Source organism: Emys orbicularis, chromosome 3, assembly GCF_028017835.1.
Source record: "Emys orbicularis isolate rEmyOrb1 chromosome 3, rEmyOrb1.hap1, whole genome shotgun sequence".
Classification (NCBI taxonomy): Eukaryota; Metazoa; Chordata; order Testudines; family Emydidae; genus Emys; species Emys orbicularis.
In genome coordinates this window covers 156626124-156648126 of record NC_088685.1, presented here as the reverse complement: position 1 = coordinate 156648126, position 22003 = coordinate 156626124, and positions in this window count along the sequence as shown.

Sequence of the window (22003 nt, the reverse complement as noted above, 5' to 3'; positions counted from 1 at the left end):
AAGCATCTCATTGTCTGAGGACCTAGGCAAGATTAGGCTGTTTTCATAGGATGGAACAACGCCACACAGTCAGTGACCTGTTTTCCCATCAGGACCTTACACTCAGTGTTATCAGCCCAGATTTCTGATGGTGATTTGAGTTTTATAGCCACGTTCGCACGTGTTACTTCCCTAAGACTCCCAGTGGTGATATTACCTCAGAGCTGTGACCTTCATTGGTAGGCCATCTGGAAGACTCTTGAGGTTCCAAATGTGAAGAGAGAAGGATGGAACCATGTGAAGCTCATGGAAATGTGAAGGAAGCAAGGAAAAACATCTACAGCTCTCCCCTTTCTCCCCTCAGCTTCCCCATCTTTCTGTGTCTTTGTTCTTGACCGGAATCTGTCTTCACACTCCCTCCTGTGTGAAAGGTAAAGGCTTTGTCCTGACTTTATCTGTCAGTCCAACATCTGCCTGAGATTTGTTAAGGCATTCCCAGGCCAGCCCTACTATTTTTGATAGTTCTTCATACTGCAGGCAAGGCACTGAAAAGCTCCTGAAACATCTTCAGTGACAACACAATATCTGACATCTGCTTTGTGATCTTTGGCATTGTAATGTTGCAATGTGGCATCAAACCACCCAAGTGCAAATGTCTCTGTGCATTCACTTGAGACTGGGGGAGCAAAATGTAAGCAGGGAAATGTCTTTTGACAGCTCCTGGGATAGTCCATTGAAGCAAGTCAAGATCAGAGGGTGGCTACCTCTCTCTGGAGTCCATGCTGCTCAGCGGAGATAGGCACCAGGCTGGTGTTTACTCCCATGCAGAAGTATTTCTGTTCATCTCAGTGGCTACAGCATGAGAACGGAAGAATCAGTTTGGGGAGAATACCGACCACCAATAGCCACCCAAACTGGGACCTTTTACAGAAGTTCTAAAACATTCAGTAACTTTGAGGGCCAGATCCTCAGCTAGTGTAAATCGGCATAGTTCCCTGGGCGTCAGCTGAGCTACACTGATTCACACTACTTGAGGATCTGGCCCCGTGTCTCTAAACTGGGCTACCAGACACAAACATACCCATTGGTGCCAACGCTCCTGATGTTATCTCTCCAACTCCATCCCCAGGCTTGCACTGTAACCACTAGTGCTAGTGTTCATTCAAATGTCCTGAGAAGGGCTGTTATCATTGCATTTCTAACTTGACCTAAGAGAGGTATTATGAGAAATCTCATGAGAAACCCAGTTTTTTCAGGGTTTTCAGAGCTAAGAGTCTTGGCTAAGGTTCAGATGAGAATCCAGGGCTTGATTTTCCTCTCACTGACACTGATGTAAATCAGGAGTAACTCAAGCAACGTCAGTGGCATCAGACCAGTGTAAATCTAGTATAAGTCAGAGGAGAATCAGGCCCCCAGACTTCTGGATACTCACCTGAATGGAACCCCTAGGACCTGGTGATGTTTGTCTACCTCTAACAGAATGCCCATGAATTCCTTCCAGTCTCTCTTCAGATATGGGACCAGAAGGTTAGTTCCTGTGTCCTAACCTGCTGTATGGAAGAAGACAGCATGGGCTCTTCTCTCCCACAACAAGTGTCAATCATACTGAAGTCAGCCCTCCTTGCTGTAGGCTTCAGTGAATCCTGAGGCAGGAAATGGCAAGATTCCTGAGACAGAAGCAAAAAACTAAATGATAAAGCATCTGAAAAGAGAAAGGAGAGAGTGGTTAGAGCATTAGCCTGGGACTCGTGAGTTCTATTCACAGTTCTGCAACTTGGGACCAGTCACAACGTCTCTGTCTCTCCATTTCTCCTACAGCCATCACTCACAATTGAATATCCCTCACTGATCTCTACCTGACAGAAAATGCATAGTCCACTTCTCAGCAGAGAGCATCTCATCCACAAACCTCAATCAACGCAGCCTTCAACGGCTTGGAGTGTTAGGCTGAGAAGCAGCTGGAGTGAAAGTTCTTTTGAGATAGTTAAAATCGTAATGGAAAAAAAAATGCACAACAGACAATTGGGAACTCTGCATTCTGCTCAGCCCTTCTGCCTGTGATATACAACCTACATCTGTCTAAACACCAGCCCCTTCCTCTGCTTCCCTGAGATGAATCAACAACAGCTCGGCATGGTTTGCTTCCAGCTCACACTGAGGCCTATAGAGTTCACCAGATCCGCCTTGTCAAGTTGTCTCACCAGGACTTGAACTGTGTCGGATGTCAGGGGTTTGTTAAACTCACTCAGCAGTATTTACAGGAAATTAATTTGTGTCAGATGATTTCTTCGGTCCTTCCTTTGCTTTGCTGTTTTTGGGGGAGCAGAGGAAGGGAATATGAAGAAGAAATTGATTCAATAAGCCACTGATATTCTAACTTACCCTGTCCTCGCTGCAGTGCATGCTGATTCTGGGAACATATCTCCACCAGATCGACTGCTAAAAGCCAGGGTGGTTTCCTCAAAGCACGACGTGAACCCCCTAACTCCTATCCACTTTGGGGGATGGCCAGGCCTCTTACAACCTGGGGCAAATGGGAGTGGGAGGTTATGGAACTGGAAGACTTGGGCCTGATACTTGTTATGATCCACCCCTTTATGCCTTGGGTAGGTAACTGGCAGAGATGGTCCTATGGAATGTCCCCAGTGCAGGGGGCCTCCCCAGTCAGTCTGGAATGGTGTCCAGGGGCTCCCCACCCAACCCCCAGCTGTTGCCACATTTTCATTTTTTGATATGCCAAAGATTTCTGTGTTGACAACAAGCATCTGTATTGAAAATGCTGTCAGGGGAGAAGCTGGAGGTTTCGGCAGTTGAGCAAGGGGCATGTGGGGCTTTCGGTACCAGGGCAGGTGTGAGAGACTGGTTAGGATTGTGGCACTGAAACCTCAGCTGCATGTTTCTGACAAAATGCCCAACAGTGAAACAGTTAAACAAAACTGACACCTGAGTCATCATCTTTAGGTTTCAGAGTTAACAAGCTTTTTGAGATGGAAAAAGTTCATCACTCTCAGAGCTATTGTTTCAGGTGCTCTGCAGACTCAGGAAGACAATATTGTATCAATTACACTCAAGTCATATCTTCAAGGTGTTTTTTTCATGACCATAAGGGCTAGAAACATTTTTTAAATTGAAATCTTGGATTCTAGAAGCCCAATTCTGTGGCCAACATACTGCAGAATACACGGGGGCTTGACCATTAAGAATATTAATGAGAAGCAGTGACTTTCCCTTACACCATGCTTTATGGAACCTCGCCTCCCTTAACTTCATGCTCCCAGCTTCAGGCCGCCCTGCAGACAGAGTGGGCATCAGCTTGCAGCTCAGACAATAAGCTCACAGTTCTCCTACCGAGAGCCTGTCAGTTCATATCAATTAATCAGGGTCAGTCCAGGTCAGTACATGGATGTGAATTCTTAAAGGGAAAGCCTGGATATTGCATGATGTGATGTCAGATCAGCAAGCGGTACTCTTCCCTCTGAGTCACGACTGACCATTAGCTCTGCATAGAACTAGGAGGTGCTGTGCTACCGCTACTGCCATTTTTTTTGAGTGCTTGACTTTACAACCTTAATAATGTTCTTTTAACATAGTATTTTGTGTGTGTGTGTGTTATACATTTATGTCATGCTTGGAACTCTACTATGTCCATTAACACAGTGTCAGTGTGTTAGCAGAAAGTAATGTGTTAATCTCAGTGGTGTGTAGGATGGGGGTTGCATGCCACACATCAAAGGGAGAATTCATCCCTAAAATGTTTATTTCAAAAAGTGTATCTGTTGCTGTTCTGCAGCCCAACATCTTCAAAGAGCCTCTGATTTACTATCTTAGCAGAACTGGGAGATATTTGTAGAAGATTAATAATGGATGAATTAAGGAAGGGAGCCAGTGATGTAAATTGCTAAGTAAAAATAGGAGCGGTTGCATTAGCTGGCTGTGTGACTTTGTGATTTGTTGGGTTTTTGTGTGTGTGTGTGTGCTGTGATTGTAACCCCCGCCCCTCCTTCAGTCACCCGTCTGAGCCAAGGAATCCTGTCTGCGTTTCCATGTGTGGCCACATGGCGTGTATCCTGACTGCTCTGCTATCTCCTAAGTAAACATTGACATTAGCCAGGCATGGCTCTTAGGCAGAAAAACTCAGCACAGGCCAATCGGCTCGGTTTTTATTATTGAGAAGAGAAGGTACCATTTAATCTCAGCCCCTTTATTCCCACAGCAACTTTCCTTGCAGGAAAGTCCTCAATGCAATATACGGCGAAGAAATTAACTCTAAGCAGTGGTCATGAATTTTAAGACCAGAAGGAACCATTATGGTCATCTCATAGCACAGGCCCAGAGAAGCTCACCCAATAATTTCTGCATCAAGCTCATCACTTCTGGCTGACCTAAAGCATCGTTTTTAGAAAGATACCCAGCCTTGATTTAAGGCTTCCAAGGAACGGAGCATTAATAGGCATTATCTTCCGAAATCTCACTCGCCTACACATGGAGACAACAAGTCCTGGTGTTTTTTATTATTTGTATTACTTTAGCACTCACAAGCCCCCAGCTGAGATTGAGACCCCCACTGTGCCAAGGCATAGGCACTGACTTACTCAGATCCTGGGGGATGCTTGACCCCCCACTCCACCCATTCTTCCAAGCCCCCACCCCACTTCTTCCCGCCCCTCCCCCTTCCTGCCCCTGCTCTTCCCTCTCCCCCGTGCCTCCTGAACACCGCTGAACAGCTGATCACCAGCGGGCAGGAGACTCTTGGGGGGGGGGGGAGGAGATGGGGAGGCACTGATCTGCGGGGCTTCTGGTGGGTACTGAACACCCACTATTTTTTTCCGTGTGTGCTCCAGCCCCAGAGCACCCACGGAGTTGGCGCCTATGGTGCCAGGCACTCTACAAACACATAGTAAGAGACAGTCTCTGCCCCCAAAAGCCTACCCTCTAAATACACAAGACAGATACAGGGTGGGCGGGGAACCTGAGGCACAGAGAGACAAAGTGATTTCCTGAAGGTTGCTCTCACTGGAAGAGTCAGAAGGAGAACCCAAGCCTCCTGACTCCTAGTTCAGTGCCTTAATCACTAGCTCACACTACTTCTGGGAGCCCTTTAAAATTCCTCCTGTCCTACAGAGGATTTGCTACCTGCAGGGTGAATTCTCCTTCCTCCAGGACTGGAGGAATTTTAAAGGGCTCGGACTTATGATTCCACACTCTGTAACCCCAGGGATCAGGGAAGTGTGTTTTCATAACAGACGAAGCTCAAGGCTTTCAGAGACTTGTTTTAGATGAGCACCCAAAGAACAGATGCCTGCACCCCAACTGTGGGCCCGGTCCTGAAAGGTGCTGAGCACCAGCAGCTCCTGTGAACTAGAATGGAGATTGCACCCAGAATAGGGCGACCAGACAGCAAGCGTGAAAAATCGGGACAGGGGGTGGGGGGTAATAGGAGCCTATATAAGAAAAAGCCCCAAATAGCGGGACTGTCCCTATAAAATCGGGACATCTGGTCACCCTAACCCAGAACCAGTTTGGAACTTCTTTGGTCTGCAAAAATGGGGCTGGACATCTCCTGAGAAGGGCTGTCTGGTGAGCTTTCCAGGATTGCCTGCTTCCAGCCAGAATGCGCCTTCTGCTTCCTCTCTAGCTCAGAGCCAGGATGTGCAGAGACATCCCCCAAATGAAAAATTACAAGAGGGAGCGAGGCAAAATTGATGGAATTTTTACCAGGCTGTTTAAGTCACTGAGGCCAGCAGCGACTAGTGAGAGACATGGTCTAGCATCTACCATAGTGCATGTGATCATGTCTCCCTCTAGTGGCAGGTCACAGTGATTTCAACAGCCTTTTACTAGCCTACACTACTTTAGTTCAGACTCAAGTCCTGTACTTTGGGTAAGGAACATTCTGGGTTCAATCCCCACTCATGACCATTGTGCCCTTATATTTATGCAGGTTAGTTACACTTGGGTGATCCTCACACTTTTACCAGTCTGAGCACCTCCAAAGCAGTTCCCACATCTTACCCAGGGATCCTGCTTCCAGCTGCAAAGGCCACCACACTTTAAAAATAGGCATCTCCAATGAGGTTTTCATTTAGATTTAATATCACACTCACGGCATGTAAACTAAATACCACTCGATTATTAAAACCATATTCCCGGAGACTAAACTCCCATGTGAGAGATGCATGTGCATTTAATTGCCGTTAAACCTCTGCAAATATGCTTTCAATAAGGCACTGGTATTGTTTAGCATACGGATAATAACAACTACTGAAATCTAGAGCTGATACTGGAGTTTACTAAGATCGGGTTTCGAATGCTGCACTGGACAACAGATTATTGCGAACCAGTTTTCCGAAGTTGGTCAGCGAGGGGCATGCTGTGTGTCAGTGCTCGCCATCTCTGGCCATCAAACCTGGCCTCAAACAACTCCACTGGCTCCCCTCCCTGCTCGTGTCAAGGTCCAGATCAAAACTGCCCTCCTTGTTTTTAAAAATCTTTCATGACAGAGCTAATTCCACCTCTCTCAAGATCCCGGAGCCTGATTCCCCTCTCACTGACATAGTGAAAATCCAGAGCAACCCCACAGAAGTCAATGGCGTTACAGGGGTGTAATATCCCGGAGAAAGGAGAATTAGGGTCCTGACATCTTTTTACAGCCCTCCCACCCTCTCTACTCAGATATGCCCTTGGTAGCCCTTCACTCCCTCCTCACCGTCTTGGCATTATTGGTGCAAGAGTCTTCTCCTTTGCAGCTCTTAAAGTCTAGAGCAGCCTTCCTGTATCGCTTGGCTTCTCTGATTCTCCATCTTTTCACTTATTCTCTAACTCTCTTTTGCAAGCATGCTGTATCTTTACTTCCATACCAGTGCTTCTTAACACACTCCCCACCCCCTTCCCTCCCTCTCCTGCTATTTAATGCTGTAACTGTGTTGTCTAGCTCTGGCAATGGGTTTTGGGGCAAAAATATCTGTGAAAAACACAAGATTTGGATCTTTCTAGCACCTTTCAGGCCCTAAGCATCTCAGAGATCTGTGCTAAGTGATGCCTTGGACACTGAAGAGCGAAGAGGTTCTAGCTCGATCCATTTGAGTAGGGAGGATAGGGATTGGGGGAAATGGTATTTTATAGGGTGAATACATCCAAAGAAATATGGGTCTCATTCAGGTTCTAAACTCATAGTTTCTTCAAACTCTGATTGCATCACAATGTGTTTACATAGTAACATACATATCAAATGCCATTTACTCCCTTTTTCTGTCTCCCCTCTCCACCCTTCCCCCACACTTTTTGTGGCCTCTAGAATATCGTGACCAACACCCATAAGGCTTAGGGTGACCAGATGTCCTGATTTTATAGGGGTGCTTGTTCTGAGCTAACAGTTGTTATGAACTTGTGAGCTTGGAAAAAACCCGTGGGTGGGGTCTGAAGGACTGTTCACTGGCCAGAATCCTTGTTGGAGTTGGGGGTGATCTCTGGTAAGCTTGTTAGCACTTGTGTAGGTTCTTTTATTGTTTAGCTGTTTTCTCTGTAATGCTTTTTCCTTAAGCATAAATGTGCTTGCTCAGAAAGGGCTGCGTGGTGCCTTATACCTAGGGGCAGTTACACTGTTTATAGCCTCTGAGGAGAAAGCAAAGCAGGCCTCCTGAGGCAGTCTGACTTGCTGGGGAACTCACAGTGTAGTCAGGGAACCATTTAGCCTGAACATACCCCAGTCAGGAGGGAGCAAGACGTGTGTCTCCGCCCAAGAAAGATGATGACAGGGGAGCTGGGAGTCTGAGTTTGGGTGCTCTTGCTGGACCATGGAGGGGGAATACAGGTGCTGTTGTCCTGAACTGTGACATTTATGAGTGCCTCACAATCTTTAATTCATTTATCCTCCCGCCACCCCTGGGAGGCAGGGCAGTACTATAATTTCCATTTTACAGATGGGAACTGAGGAACAGAGAGGCAAAGGCCCAGATCCACAAAGGTATTTAGGTTCCTAACTTCCATTGAAATTAGGAATCTAAATACCTTTGTGGATCTGAGCCTATGTGACTTGCCCACGGTCACAGAGGAGGTTTGGGGCAGAACAGGGACATGAGCCCAGCTCATCCAAGCCCTAGGCTGGTGCCCTAGGCACTGAGACCATGGTTCTGTATGTCATGAGACTGACAAGAAGCTTGTTGATGCTTCACAGTAGGTGGCACTCTTCTCTCTGACTCCCTATTAGAACCATGTCCCAGCATGCTGGTGGGAGGCACTGTGCTGCTGGGGGTGCAGTCTTTTGGAGGACAGGTGAGATCAAGGTCCTGACCATGCCAGGGCAATGAAAATCCCATGACAAGAGGGGGGTGCTACTCTGTTCTTGGAAAATTCCAGTTGGGATAGTTACATTCTGCCTACCTTAAATTCCCCCTAAAATTACAACTGGATGCAATTGCCTTCTTCATCTCATGAATGAAACTCTTTAGCATCATTGGGGGGTGTTCTTCTGGATCTGCAATGCTCCCCACTAGTAGCTTCATTGCAGCAATGGACAGAGTGATAGTTATAAACCGTTACATAGGTTTATAAAGAACTTTGGGATCCATTTGGATGAAAGGGTCTATATAACGTAGTAGAAGACAAGAACCCTTGACCCCAACTGCAGATCCTAGATACAAACTTCTCATCTTGCAAAGGGAACAAGCCAAACCCTGCCTGGACCTGTGCAATCCTAAACATTGGGATTGCAAATCTGAATTGTCACCGATTTCAGGATGATGGAAATTGGCGTTTGGACTTGGCTCACCTGGATCCAGATCCAGAGATGGTTCTGGCCTATCTTTAATATAAAGATTGCTCTCCTTCGCTAAATAGTCCCATGACTAGCTCAGGGAAAATATGGAATCTGACATGAGACTAACCTCAGGGGCTCAGCTTCCAAAGAGGAAAAGGTTAGATCAGAGTTGCTGGAACTATGGGTGCTGCCGCACCCCATTTTGAAGTGGTTTCCATCATAGACAGGGTTTACAGATTAGTTCAATGACTCTCAGCACCCCCGCTATACAGATTGTTCTAGAGCCCCGGGTTAGATATTTTAGCCTTGTAAGGGTGATCAGATAGCAAGTGTGAAAAATCAGTACAGGGGGTGGGGGTAATAGGCGCCCATATAAGAAAAAGCCCCAAATATCAGGACTGTCCCTATAAAATCAGGACAGCTGGCCACCCTAAGCCTTGTGGGTGTTGGTCACGATATTCTAGAGGCCACAAAAAGTGTGTGGGAAGGGTGGAGAGGGGAGACAGAAAAAGGGAGTAAATGGAGTTTTTTTTCTCCTTCCAAGATGCTTTAGGGCGTGACACAAAATGGCCTTCTCAGAATGGAAACAGTGACCTCTCTTCAGGCTAAGTATTGGTCTGTGCTTACGAAGGGTGGGAGCAAAAGTTGCTATTTACTTTCCATACGGTTTGTGTTTGTTGACAGCTGGCACGCGAAAGGCCTCGTAGCAACATCCCCCTTTTTTAACTCTACCTGGCAAAGCGCTTGGCCAGGGAGGGACAGCCATCAACTGACTTCCCAGCATGCCTTTGGGGGCAGAGAATCTATCAAACCCAACTGATGTCAAGGGCATGGAGAGAGTGAGTTGTGAAACATACAAAGAATGTGCAGCTGCGTGGGGAAAGAGGTCCGAGGAGAAGAAAAGCCAATACATCCAGGACCTGACAGCAAGGTGAAGAGGAGCTCGATGCGAGACAGAAAGGAGGAGGATCCATGAAAGAGAGCGAGTTTGTGTGTGTGCACTTGTAGATGGGCTCCTATGTTTGAATGTCACTGGAATTGTGTGAGGGGGCTCCCCCCACAAAGATAGGTTGTTCCAAACTCTCACTCCTTGCTTTGGGGTGGAAAACCCTCTACAGCCTTTGGGGAGCTGGGAACTTACCCAGAGTCACAGAGCTAGTCCAACAACTTCATCTGCTTGGCCAGAACAACACTGTCATTAACTGGCACAGTTAATGCAAGTAGAATGAATAAAGCCAAGGTGCTTAACAACGGAGCTCTAATTCCATCAGTGACCATACAGTCCAATGGCTCCTCCAGCTTCAACCCACCAGCTCTCAGAGCAGAGGCTGATTCTTGAGTGAAGTGCAGTGCAAACCTAGTGACTACATACTCAGGCACACATCCCCTTTCCCCCGTTCTTTTATAGAATGGCCTTCCCACCTTCCAATGAGAGTACAGCTAGCAACAGGACAGGGTTAATGTTTCCTACCAGAAGCCATGATGGGGATGGTCAGGCGTCATGGTCAGAGCTGTGGGGCCAGAGCCAGAATCAAGAGTCCAGAGCAGGGTTGGAGCAAGGCCAGAGTGAGAGCAAGCCTGGAGCAGGACTAGGCACAGGTCTGGAGTAGGCTAATGTTTGGGGAGTCTGTTGCCACTGTCAGGCAGGGAAGAGCTCCAACCCCTGGAGTGACATTGAGCAGACTGAGCTGCTAGGCCTCTTGTGAGGCTTATATACCTGCCCGAGAGTCACCAGACCAGTTCTTAGCTTGTGGATTGGCTGGAGCCTAGCACAGGAATGACTCATCACCTTACACTATCCAACCAGGGCTCGGGGGAGAAGAGTAGAGAGCATAGGCGCCAACTTCTGCTGGCGCCAGTGGGTGCTCGACCCCTTTCTGTCCCCGGCCCCACCCTGACTCACCCCTGCCCCGCCCCCATTCCAACCCCTTCCCCAAACCCCAAAGGTTTAGGTTGAATATTAAGAAAAACTTTTTCACTAGAAGGGTGGTGAAGCACTGGAATGGGTTACCTAGGGAGGTGGTGGAATCTTCTTCCTTAGAGGTTTTTAAGGTCAGGCTTGACAAAGTCCTGGCTGGGATGATTTAGTTGGGGATTGGTCCTGCTTTGAGCAGGGGGTTGGACTAGATGACCTCCTGAGGTCCCTTCCAACCCTGATATTCTATGATTCTATGATTCTGTGACACGTGTCAGTCTGCAGGGCTTCGTGCAAACCGCTGGCCCTGCCCACCCCCGCCCTTGTTTTTCAGGGTGTGTGGGTTCATACCCTCAGTCTGGGGTTTGGCTTAAAATGATACTCATTGGAAACTGCTAGCTGCTGCATGGTTTCAAAGGGAACCATAAATCTTCCCTGGAAGCCAGGGATTCACTTGGAACTGGGTGAGAGAGGCCCAGACCTGAAACCAGCAGAGTGGATGGGGGCTTTTGAACATAAGCCTCCCATAGTTCCCTTGAGGAGCTCCAGTGTGAGGCCTGGCAAAAGAATGGACTGACCCCACTGCCCTCACTCTCCAATCTATTCCCACAGAATAAAGACCTGCAGTTCAGTGGCTTCCTGAAATGGGCTCTGTGTATCGCCCAAAGGCTGCCTCTGAGCAAATCACTGAGGCTCACTTCCCATTAAGTTCCTGCCTCCCCCATTCCTCTTCACAGGCCAGACAGCATCTGTCTGACTAATGACTGACTGGCCCGAAGCGTCAGGTTTCAGTTCTAAAAGTGATGGACGGTGTGCGTGGAGGGGTATGGCTATATGGAGGAAAACTGGACAAGATTTACCCTGCAGGGGTCACGTTCCTACCCTAGAGCACATGGAGTTGCACCAACAGTGAGTTAGGATAGGAGGCTTTTCTTTAGTTTCACATTCCCTGATAGAAGCGCTGACTGCTTTGGGTGTTTGCTTCATGCCCACTATAATCCTGTTGTTGCCACCAATGTTATTCCCCCACATGCCACCCCCTGAAGACCAAGAAATGCCTGCTGAATACAGTGCCTGGAGGGGCACTCTGCACAGTCAGACCGGCCAGCCACTGTTCCAAACAAGGTACTAGTATTTCACAGACCAGATGTTAAAATAATCCCCCCCTCCCCTCTCTGGGTTTTTAATTGATCCCTCCAATAACCCAGACTCCCTACAAAAGGACTGGAGGCCTTTACTCAGATTAATGAATCCCAGAGCAGGATTTTCATTCCTTCAGCTGGAGATCATTAGAAACTGTTATGGCTCCTTCACCAGAAGAACCCGCCTCACCATCCTCCCCCCTTTTCATTCTGGGATTTCTACTGCATGTTTAGGCCCCAGTGGAATATCCGCCTCTCACAGCTCCTCGCCACCCCACTCCACATGCATACGTGTGTCACGCGTCACCTTCATCACAGTACATGCTGGGGAAATCTGCTACATGGAGCAAGGGAGGGTGACCCATTCCTGTCAGTAACTCAGAGGCCCCCTATTTCTGGCCCTAGCTCTTGGTCTCTATCACTCCCCTCACTTTACTCACTCATGATTCACAATGTTACTTAGCATAACCCCCCAGTGTGGAATACTTAGCTATAGAACAGGCTACAGCTTCCTGGATCTTGGGGGATCAGCACAGTTTAGGGGTGAAGCGCTGCTTGTCTCAGGGGAGTGGTAAACCTTAACCCCTTGATGGAACAACTGGGGCAATCCTCTGATAGGGGAACCACATGGAATTTGACTTCTCCTCCTCTCCACTCCCCTGTCTCTCCTTCCACACACTTTCCCTGGGGGAAGCAGTGATCTGGCCCAAATACTTGAGCTGGTCTAATTCCACACGGCCCAGGGCAATGGTGAATGTACAGATGTCCTAGATGGCTAGGCTAGGCTGTTAACAGCTGTGAATGGAGCATAGCACTGTGATGGAGGTGCATTCATTTTGATGGCACTTTAGTCTCTGCTTTTTCTGAATGGGGCAGTGCCTCAGATGCCTCGCTGGCAGGTCAGCCACTGCCCTTCCTCCTGTGCATAGTATGGAGCTCACGGTGGACTGCAGAAGCCACTCCGCCCTCTTGAGGGGGGGAAGAAATTAAGCTGAGCAGACATCACTGAGGTGGTTCTAGCTATTCACCAAGGACCAAACCTTGTGCCCTCTTAAATGGGCGCACAATGCCTGCAAAGCATGGGCTCTGCCATGGTTCTGCAGTGAGGGAGGTCAGGCCAGAGAAAAGCCCTGCAGGAGGCACTCCTTATCCATGCGTGCTGCACAGCAGTGTTCTGGCAGCACATCCCAGAGTGGCACCCATGTGTTTTTGCAGGTGAAGGGGTTGCTGGAGTGTTGGGGAGATAGGCAGCAGGGGTGCAACTATGTGCATCCAGTGGCCCAAACCACTTTTTTATGTACATGGGGATGGGGGTGAAGGAAGTGCAGGCCACACTATGGCCCATGGGCTGGAATAGCAGCAACAGAATGACTGCACTGGTGTTCCATTCCCTGCCATTGGGGATGTCTCATGTACTTAGTGTTTGCAAAGGAGAAACAGGATTTGGTCCTGAGGAGAGGAACAGTCTAGTGTCCCGAGAACAGGGCTGGGAGCCTGGAATGCCTACAGCTCTGACACCCACTCCGTGAGCTGCTTTGGGCAAATCACACTGAACTTGTCTGTCTGTGAGCCCCCCTGTAAAGTTTGCTCAGTTGTGGGAGGCCAGTGTGATAACTGATTAGCTAATGTCTGCAAAGGGCTAAGTACTTTTAGCCAATGCACCTGGCTTCAGGCTTACCAGGGCCAATGACAGAACAGTGTTTGCTTTGCTATGGTACTCTAGGGTGTTAGCAGCATGTGAAATTACAGCCCCGCGTCAATGGCACATGTGTGGTCTTATTACTCCTTATTGCTACACACACGTCCACTCACTTGCATGTTAATTTATATATCCCATGATGCACTTGTTCATCTGTTCCTTATTTCCTGTGTCTGCATTTGCTTTCCTAATAGTCTTGAAAATATTGAAGCAGAGAAGGTGAAATGCATTGAAAATTTTGATTTACTATTTAAGTCTTTCATTAATTCCTTTAAAAACACTCCCCATTTATTATGGCGGGAAAAGCAGCTAGAAATAACGTTAACAGTGAATTACGGCGCACACACAGTAACTCTGGGGCAAGCCCTCGTCACATAGGGATCTCTGGAATCCTGGAGTGTGGGCTCCAAGCTTGCTCCCCACTGACTGGACACACTGCAAGGCACTGATATCACACTCATACTATAGCAAGAGGCAAAATCCCCTAAGTGGGATTTGCAAGGCCTTTGGCCAAGCATGGAGAGCAATATGTTTAAAAGGTGCCTCCCATGGATTAGAGGTACTGTTCCGATTTCCCATGTTCTGATGCTCCCTATTGTGTATTGCAATTGCCTTGAGAATATTTGCATTTGACTAGCAAGTTCCACAGGGGATCAGATTGAGGCAGGTGCATGACTATACAGTGACTCCCTATATTATTTTATATGCTCAAAGGTCATCACAAGTTGCTCTGTAACACTACGAACAGCCCATGACACATCTCTCACGCTCCTGGAATTATGCGTCTATTACATTGTCACCCATTATAGCAATGTTCTATACCCATGCACATGATTCAATCCCTTCACCCAGAGATTTTCTGTTTGATTAAGGTTCAACACACATCTGATGACTGTGTATGTAGGCTTATCTAGAACAAAAATATTCCACTTGACTCAAGAGCGTTACACCAAGGATGAATTTGGACCCTCCCTCTTCTTCTCAGACTCTCCACTACATTCCCTTCCTCTTTGCTTCTTCAATCCCGTGTCAGTAAAAGTTAACAAGCGTAAGCCAAGGAGATTTGTTACCATGGGAGAGAAGGACTAACTCCATCCAAATATGTGTCTTCAAAAATGTCCCCTTGCCACTCATTGGTTGTTAAAGGCAAACAAGATGCACAATGGGAGGGTATGTGATGTTTCCCAGGTGCATCCAATTCAGCTTTGTGAATTCAAAGGACGCAGTTTAATGGGTTGTGTATAAAAGGCAAATAAAGGCAGGCAGACAAATGGGGGGAATTGGGAAGATGAGGTCACACAGGACCACTGGTGTGTTACCCATGCAGCAAGCAATCACTCAGCTATGAAACTCCCTCTCGGATAATGGTGGGCACTAATGGAGCAGTCAGTCTCTGGTGCAAAACCCAGGACAAACTTCATCCCATTAATGTTATGTGCCACAGCCTGGGCAATGAATGTTGCATTGTGCACATATCACAGCACCCTTGCACGCACCGCTGGGGGGTGGGTGGGAGGTGGTAAATAGAAAAAGAAAAGGAGGGGATCGCACATAATGTAAAAGTCACGGCGAGTTCCAACATGGCATGGTACAAATGCCGCTGCTCTGATTCACACAATGGAATGGCAACAGCATATTGAACTGGTTTAAGAAGGTGAGGACTCTGACTCTCCTATTCCCTTCCAAGGAGGGAGAACTCCGGGGCTAAAAGGCCCACAACTACAGGTGCTCCCTTAATACCAAGCTTTTGGCTAGAGAATAAATCCCTCTTCCTCCATCTGGAAATTCATGCTCAAAAGCCAGGCTCTCGACAGGTTTGTCCTTGCTGGCCCTGAGTCTCCTAGCGGAGGCTAGGAGAAGGCTGGCGTGTGTTGCTGATTGGTGAGGAATTGCTTTGTCAGCAAACAGCTGGCTCCAATTCCCACAAAAAGGAGCTTCTTTCATTCTGGAGTGGTAGCTAATTTCCTTCCTGGTGCCGTTGTCAGGCACCATCACCTACGGAACAGGGGGCTTATCACAACACCATTTGGAAATGTGTATTGGGTCATAGCTCAATGGTGCTGAAGGGCTGGAATTCGAGCAGATTAGGACTAGGGTTCCCCAGATAAGGCTCACAAAGAGCCCAATCCTGCACCAATGGATGCCAATGGGAGAAGGGGAGGACCACATGCGGAAAGATAGTTCGTGTTCCCCATGCAACCTTCTAGTGCGGAATCCCCCACGCCCTGGTTCACAGGTTGTGCTGCCCATTTACCTAGGGGCTGTCTCACTTTGATTCTGAATCTGGAGTCTCAAAGGAAAGCTGTTTCTCAGCCTGTAGAAAATTCTTTGTCTTGGTACTGGCACTATTTGTTTGGGTAGCAGTTGGCCTGCAGGTGTCTGGGTCCACTGTATCACACCCATGTAAAGTGCAAACTCACTGCCTGTCTGGGCTTTGACCACAACAGTAGGATAAAGCTCAGCTCATGCCTTCTGCTCAAAGTTGGCTGCTCCTAGGGTTCCTACCACAGGATTGTTCAACCCACACCACCTACCTCGCTCAGTGAGCAGATCCTACTTAACTCTTTCCAAGAAGGATTAATCCCTGCTCACAGGGTGGGGAGTTTCAGACAAATGCTACCACCTTGCTACTAACCTTAGACCGGCACTGGATTTCACTGTTAAAGGAAGCCAATAGATAGAGATCCTCACCTTGGGAACTGTTCCCCAGGTCATGGGACCACAAATACTGGTTTCCCTAACAATCCAATTCTTTGCATAAGAGAAGCCTAAATTCCCCAGAACATGGCAAAATCTACTCAAGGTAGAGCTAGTGCAAATCACTGACAGGAGCTGAAAATCTGAGGAACTATGGCTGCAAGCCACGTTCACAGCTGGACTCTCCCGCTGACCAAATGGGGTTAACCCATCAGATTTCGACCCATTGCATAGAAAACTATTGCCTGCGCAATTAAATTAAGCTAAAGATCATTTCGCAGCTTGACAGAAGGATTTGTTATGTACACAATGAATTACCAGCTCTTTCAGTGTCATAATTGTTCACACGTTGTTTCTCTGCCTTTCACTGGCTTTTCTAATTCATGCTGTGGAGTCGCCCACTTGACATTTCCCAAGCCATTCTAAAGCGCAGCCTTTTGCTTTTTGTCAACATGAGAGAAGTGTTTTCAATCACGATGCAACCTTCATGTTTTCCTGACAAAAGGTTACCTAGGAATTATTCTTAGGGAAAATATTTGCTTGTTTAGAAAGGGTGTGTGTGTGTGTGTGTGTTGGAGTTCGCATTTACTCTGGTTATTTAAAGGATGCTGAAATAAGAGCTTCGCACCCACTCACAAGGGGACGAACTAGAGCTATAAATGAAGAGACATTATTTCAGGCTGAAGGGAATTCAGAAATGCCCTATGTTTCTGTGCAAAAGGTGACAGGAATTACAGGAAGAATAAGGCCAAATCCAGGAGCTCATGAAAAGGGAGTTAAATGGGCAACAATGCTTTCTACCTCATTCAGTGCTAATTTCTAACACTCTTTTATCGACAGAAGAGAATCATTTAACTAGTCCAGAGAGCTGATCATTTAATTAAACCGTAATAACCATCTACTGGTGTCACGGAATCACAGTCTCGGTGCTCTGGAACCGCTCAGAATGAAGTCAGACAGGACTCTAGTGTAGTATGTCTCCCCTCAGGGCACACTCTCATGAGGGCAAGAAGCCTCCTCAGCTTCAGTGCCTCCTGGGTCTGACCTTGGAGTGTTCAGCACCCCTGGTCACAACATGAGCTTCCCGCAGGAAGTCCACCTGAATGGGACACCTGGGGAAGCATTACACGCCCCCCAAAGGGCAATGCACCCCACTTCACAGTCAGCAGTGACTCTCAGCCAGCTGGTTTATTGGTCATCAGGAACACAATGCAGAACAGATCGTGTTTGCTGTAACTTCCTGCTTTCTGTGCTAAGTCCATCTTGGGGGGGAAGGGGAGAATCCAGAGCCCAGAGCTCTGCCCCTGAGTCCCAAACCAGGAGACTGCCCAGCTTCCAGCAGCCCAGCCTCAGTCACGACCCCCTGCCCCGCCTCCATCCTTTGTCTCTTTCCCAGGCAAATAGGTCACCTGGCCTGCACCTTCAACACCTCCAGCTGATTCTTGCAGGGGATGGGCCCGAGACATCAGCTGCCAGGATACAGTGTCGGCCATTGTCTGTGCCCAGGCAGCCAGACAGCAATCACACCTGCCCTCTTGGGGTCTCTGCAATGATCACACACCCTTGTCCCCCCACCTAGATACTTGAGTAACACATAGGGGAAACTGAGGCATACACACAGTGTTCTGACAAAACATTAAGAACATTCCCACTTCATCACATCTGGCCAGAAGATTGCACTGAATGATAGAATCACCATGAAAGATTAGTTTGTCCATCCACTCCTACCAGGACAGGATAGCTTCCTACAGGATGTTCTCCCCTGCTTTTTCCAGTCTGCTGTTAAATGACTAGCTATGAGCCAGATCTTTCAAACACACAAATGAGTAGCGTTACTCACAGGAGTGGCCCCATTGCATTCAGTGGGACTATTTGCATGAGTAATACTACTTAACATGCATGTTAAAGGATCAGGACCAATGGGGATTCCACCATTTCCCTGAGGAGACAGTCCAACCAATAGCAGTGGTTCTCAATCTTTTTGGGCTCAGGACCCATTTGTAAATATTTATGGCCTATCAAAACCCAGTAAATAAGTCTTGGGGTGGGGTCCTGGGGTGGTTTCAGTGGGTCCTGCTCCTCAGGGGAGTTGGGTCCTGCTTGGCACTCACTCACCCCACAGTGGCAACTCCTTCCCTTTGGGGCTGGCTAGGCTTGGTTCTCCGCTCTGGGCGTTGCAACCTCTGGGGTTGCAGCGCTGCTCAGGTTTGGCCCTGCCCCCCGACTGGATCAGATTTGTGCGAGTGGAGTTATGACCTGCCTCATGGGGTCGCAGTGTCACTCACTCAAATTTGGCCTACCTTGACTCTTGTTATCATGACGGCTGGGCCAAACCTGAGTGGCGCCGGGACCCCCGAGGTTGCAGTGCCCTGCAGCAGGGAGGCGAGCCCAGCCAGCCCCGCGAGCCAGGAGCTGCCACGCGACTCTTCAAAATGTTCTGGGAAGGGAAGAACAGCATGAGGTCAGTCTGAGTCTGGGGACGAAAGACTGAGTTTGGGAAGATTAAAGAGACAGAAGCAGCCATCTTGGCTCCATCACTGGCAGGGCTGGCTCCAGGCACCAGCCCAGCAAGCAGCTACTTGGGGCGGCCAACGGAGAGGGGCGGCACGTCCAGCTCTTCGGTGGTAATTCGGCGGCGGGTCCTTCACTTGCTCTCGGAGCGAAGGACCAGCCGCCGAACTGCCACCGAAGACTGAAGTGGCGGGCGGTAGAGCTGCCGCAGATCGCGCTCGCGGCTTTTTTTCTTTTTGTTGCTTGGGGCGGCAAAAAACCCTGGAGCCGGTCCTGATCACTGGTCAGACACAAGGGACAACAGCTCTTGCAAACTGAGAAAGATGGGTCTTTCAGCCTGGGGGGTTGAAGTCTCTGGGAAATGAATATAGGTGACAAACCTGCAAAGATCTCTCACCTAAGATGACAAAGAGAACCAGCACTTTCTACTTATGTGGAAGGTCTTGACTCAGAGAAAGTCAGACATGGCAAAGAAAGGTTGGTAAGAAATCTACCTTGAACCAAGGCTGCAGCTGATTAAGGCTTAGACACTAGAAAGCAGAATTTACTTTTGTTTGCTTGTAACCATTTTGTCTTTTCCCCTTGTGCTCAAACTCACTTAAAACCTCTCTCTTTTTGTTAATAAACTTGTTTTACCTTTAATCCAAACCAACCCAGTGCTGTATTTGAATTGAAGGGATTGTTAACTCCAGTTAAAGCAACAAGCTGCTGTGCTTTTGTCTCTTTAAGGAACAATGGACCTTATTACTCCTCCGAATCTTACAGGAGAGGGCTAGATGTTTCAGGGCAATTGGTTTTGGGGAAATTAGGGACTGAGGGAGCATTGGGGTCACCCTGCAAGTAGTAACCAAGGCTGGGGGAGACCAGAGTGGGGCTGTGGTGTTGTGGGCAGGCTGCTGGGGTCCAAGTGCTGAACCAGGGCTGTGCAGCACACAGCCACTCAGGGAACTGCTTGCTTGCCTGCTCGCTGTTCCCGGACTAATGAGCCACAGCAGCAGAGCATTTAAGGCACCCAGGGTTACAGGGCAGGTGGTGGTACAGTCTCTCACTGGTCTGAGTTGAACCCCAAAATGTGACACCCAACCCATTTGGGGTCTACCGTCAGCCCTTCACCGCTTTCCAAGTTCTGCTTTTCACCCATTTGCTCCCCCTTTGCTAGCCTGCATATTTCTTCCCTTAAGTGGCCCAGCTTGCATTTGTCTAGGCAGATACTCTAGCTCTCATTGGATTAGTTCCCTATTTGCATGGGTGTTCACACCACTTCTAACAATATATGCAGATTTTGGGTGTGATCACAAGGTGCTAGGCCTCCTCATCGTTTGACTTCAGATCCCTAAATAATCATAATGCATTCAGGTTTCTCTTCGTTCTTGGTCTATTCTTCCTAGCATCTCCATGCTCTCCAGCTGCCACATTACTCCTCATGCCACTTCCTTTTTATGATCTCATCCTAGTCCTCAGTACTGGTTTCTGACAGTAGCTTCAGCTGCTGGTTCACACTCCTCCTCCTTCTAGACAACAGAGATCCATTTGCCCTTCAACCATACTTACCCTCCTCTGCTGCTCTAATAATACATTTTTACATAGCACCTTTCAGCAGAGGATGCTAAAGCACTTTCCAAGCATAAGATGAAACCCTGGCCCCATTGAAGTTAATGGGAGTTTTGCCATGGATGTCACAGGGGTCAAGATTTTACCCGTTAAGGGCCTGGCTACACTAGAGAGTTTACACCAATGCAGCTGCGCCATTGTAAGCTCTCGAATGTAGCTGCTCTAAGCTGGTGGGAGAGAGCTTCTCCCGTTGACTTAACTGCTCCAGCCCGCTAGCAGAAGCAGCTCTGTCAGCAGAGAAGCTCTCCTGCCAATATAGCACTGTGCACACCGGTGCTTGTCAATGTATTTTATGTCACTTGGTGTGTGCGTGTGTGAGATTTATTCACCCCTCCAGAATGACATAAGTTATTCCAACACAAACTGTAGCGTAGACATAGCCTTAAATAGAGGTACAGTGATTAAAATGGAGATAAGTAACTTCTTTGCAGAGATGTCAAGAGACTTAACAGGTGGAACGTTGACCCCCTGGACATCAGTGGCAAAACTCCCATTAACTGGGCATTCATAATGCCTACATTCTGATCTTGACTCCCGTGCCTGAAGTCAGAGAGAGAATAGAAGTCAAGTTCAGAATATAGGAGTTACTAATACCCAGGCCTGAGCTTAAGCCACTGGCTCACACTTACCACTTATCTGAATGACTTGAAAGACAGAAGAGATACTGCAGCTTATCAACTATCAACACATCGCAGTACATTTCCTTGTATGACTGCTTCTCAAAAACAGAAGCCAGAAAACACAGTTTGCAGGCAGAGCCGCTAATTTTCAGAAAGAAAACGGTTGTATCCGCTTTGTGGTGAGAAACACCTGAAGCTAAGGGAGCTGCTTTAGAAGCAAGAACAAAATGGTCTGCGGTGCTTACAGCTGTGCTTTCAACACTGGAAAATAAATCAGCATTTCAACACAGACCCCAGCATAATTACATACAATAGCCTGTAAGAGCTGCTAGGGTGTTATTGGCTTGCTGTTATGAATCTGCCTTGGTTGATGTTTCTTAAAGACTGTTAGGAAGGTTATTTATGGTAGGGGGGTCAAAAGGTTGACAAGCAAGTTACAAGACTTACAGATTCATAGTACCGTTTTGTTCTGACATCAGAGAAACATCACTCACTTCCTATCATGGTCTTATAGCACTGCCAACTACTTTCTGAGGAAATTCCCACGGACAATATGCTGCTGCTTCCAAAACAGAACAGATGCACGGCCGTTCTAAAAGGGAAATATTTCGCTAGATCACCATAGCTTCTTGTATTGTTTCACTTCACATTACTACAATTTTATTTATAGAGCAGTGTGCACAGCTCTGTACAAAGACAGACATGGCCCCTCCTATAAGGAGCTTGCACTGAGACTCCAGTCCTGCAACTGACTCCAGGCAGCTGCAGGGCTCTGCCCACACAGTTAGCTCCAGGCCCAGGCCCTAAACCAGACAGAGACACTACAGATCGGCTGATAGGTTACCATCACAAAGCAGGGTGGGCATCTTTGAAGGATCACTGATGAAAGGCTTTGTGAAAAGTGTATCCCGAGGATAATTTGGGGAGTGAAGGGGAGGATATACTAAAAGAAAAGGGGTGATATAAAAAGATATAAAACGAATATGCAAAGGGGGAGCAGGAGAAGGGTATGAAAGGAGGAAACCTCAGGAGTTTCGACTGCAAGACCAAGTAAACACAAAGATATTGGTAAGG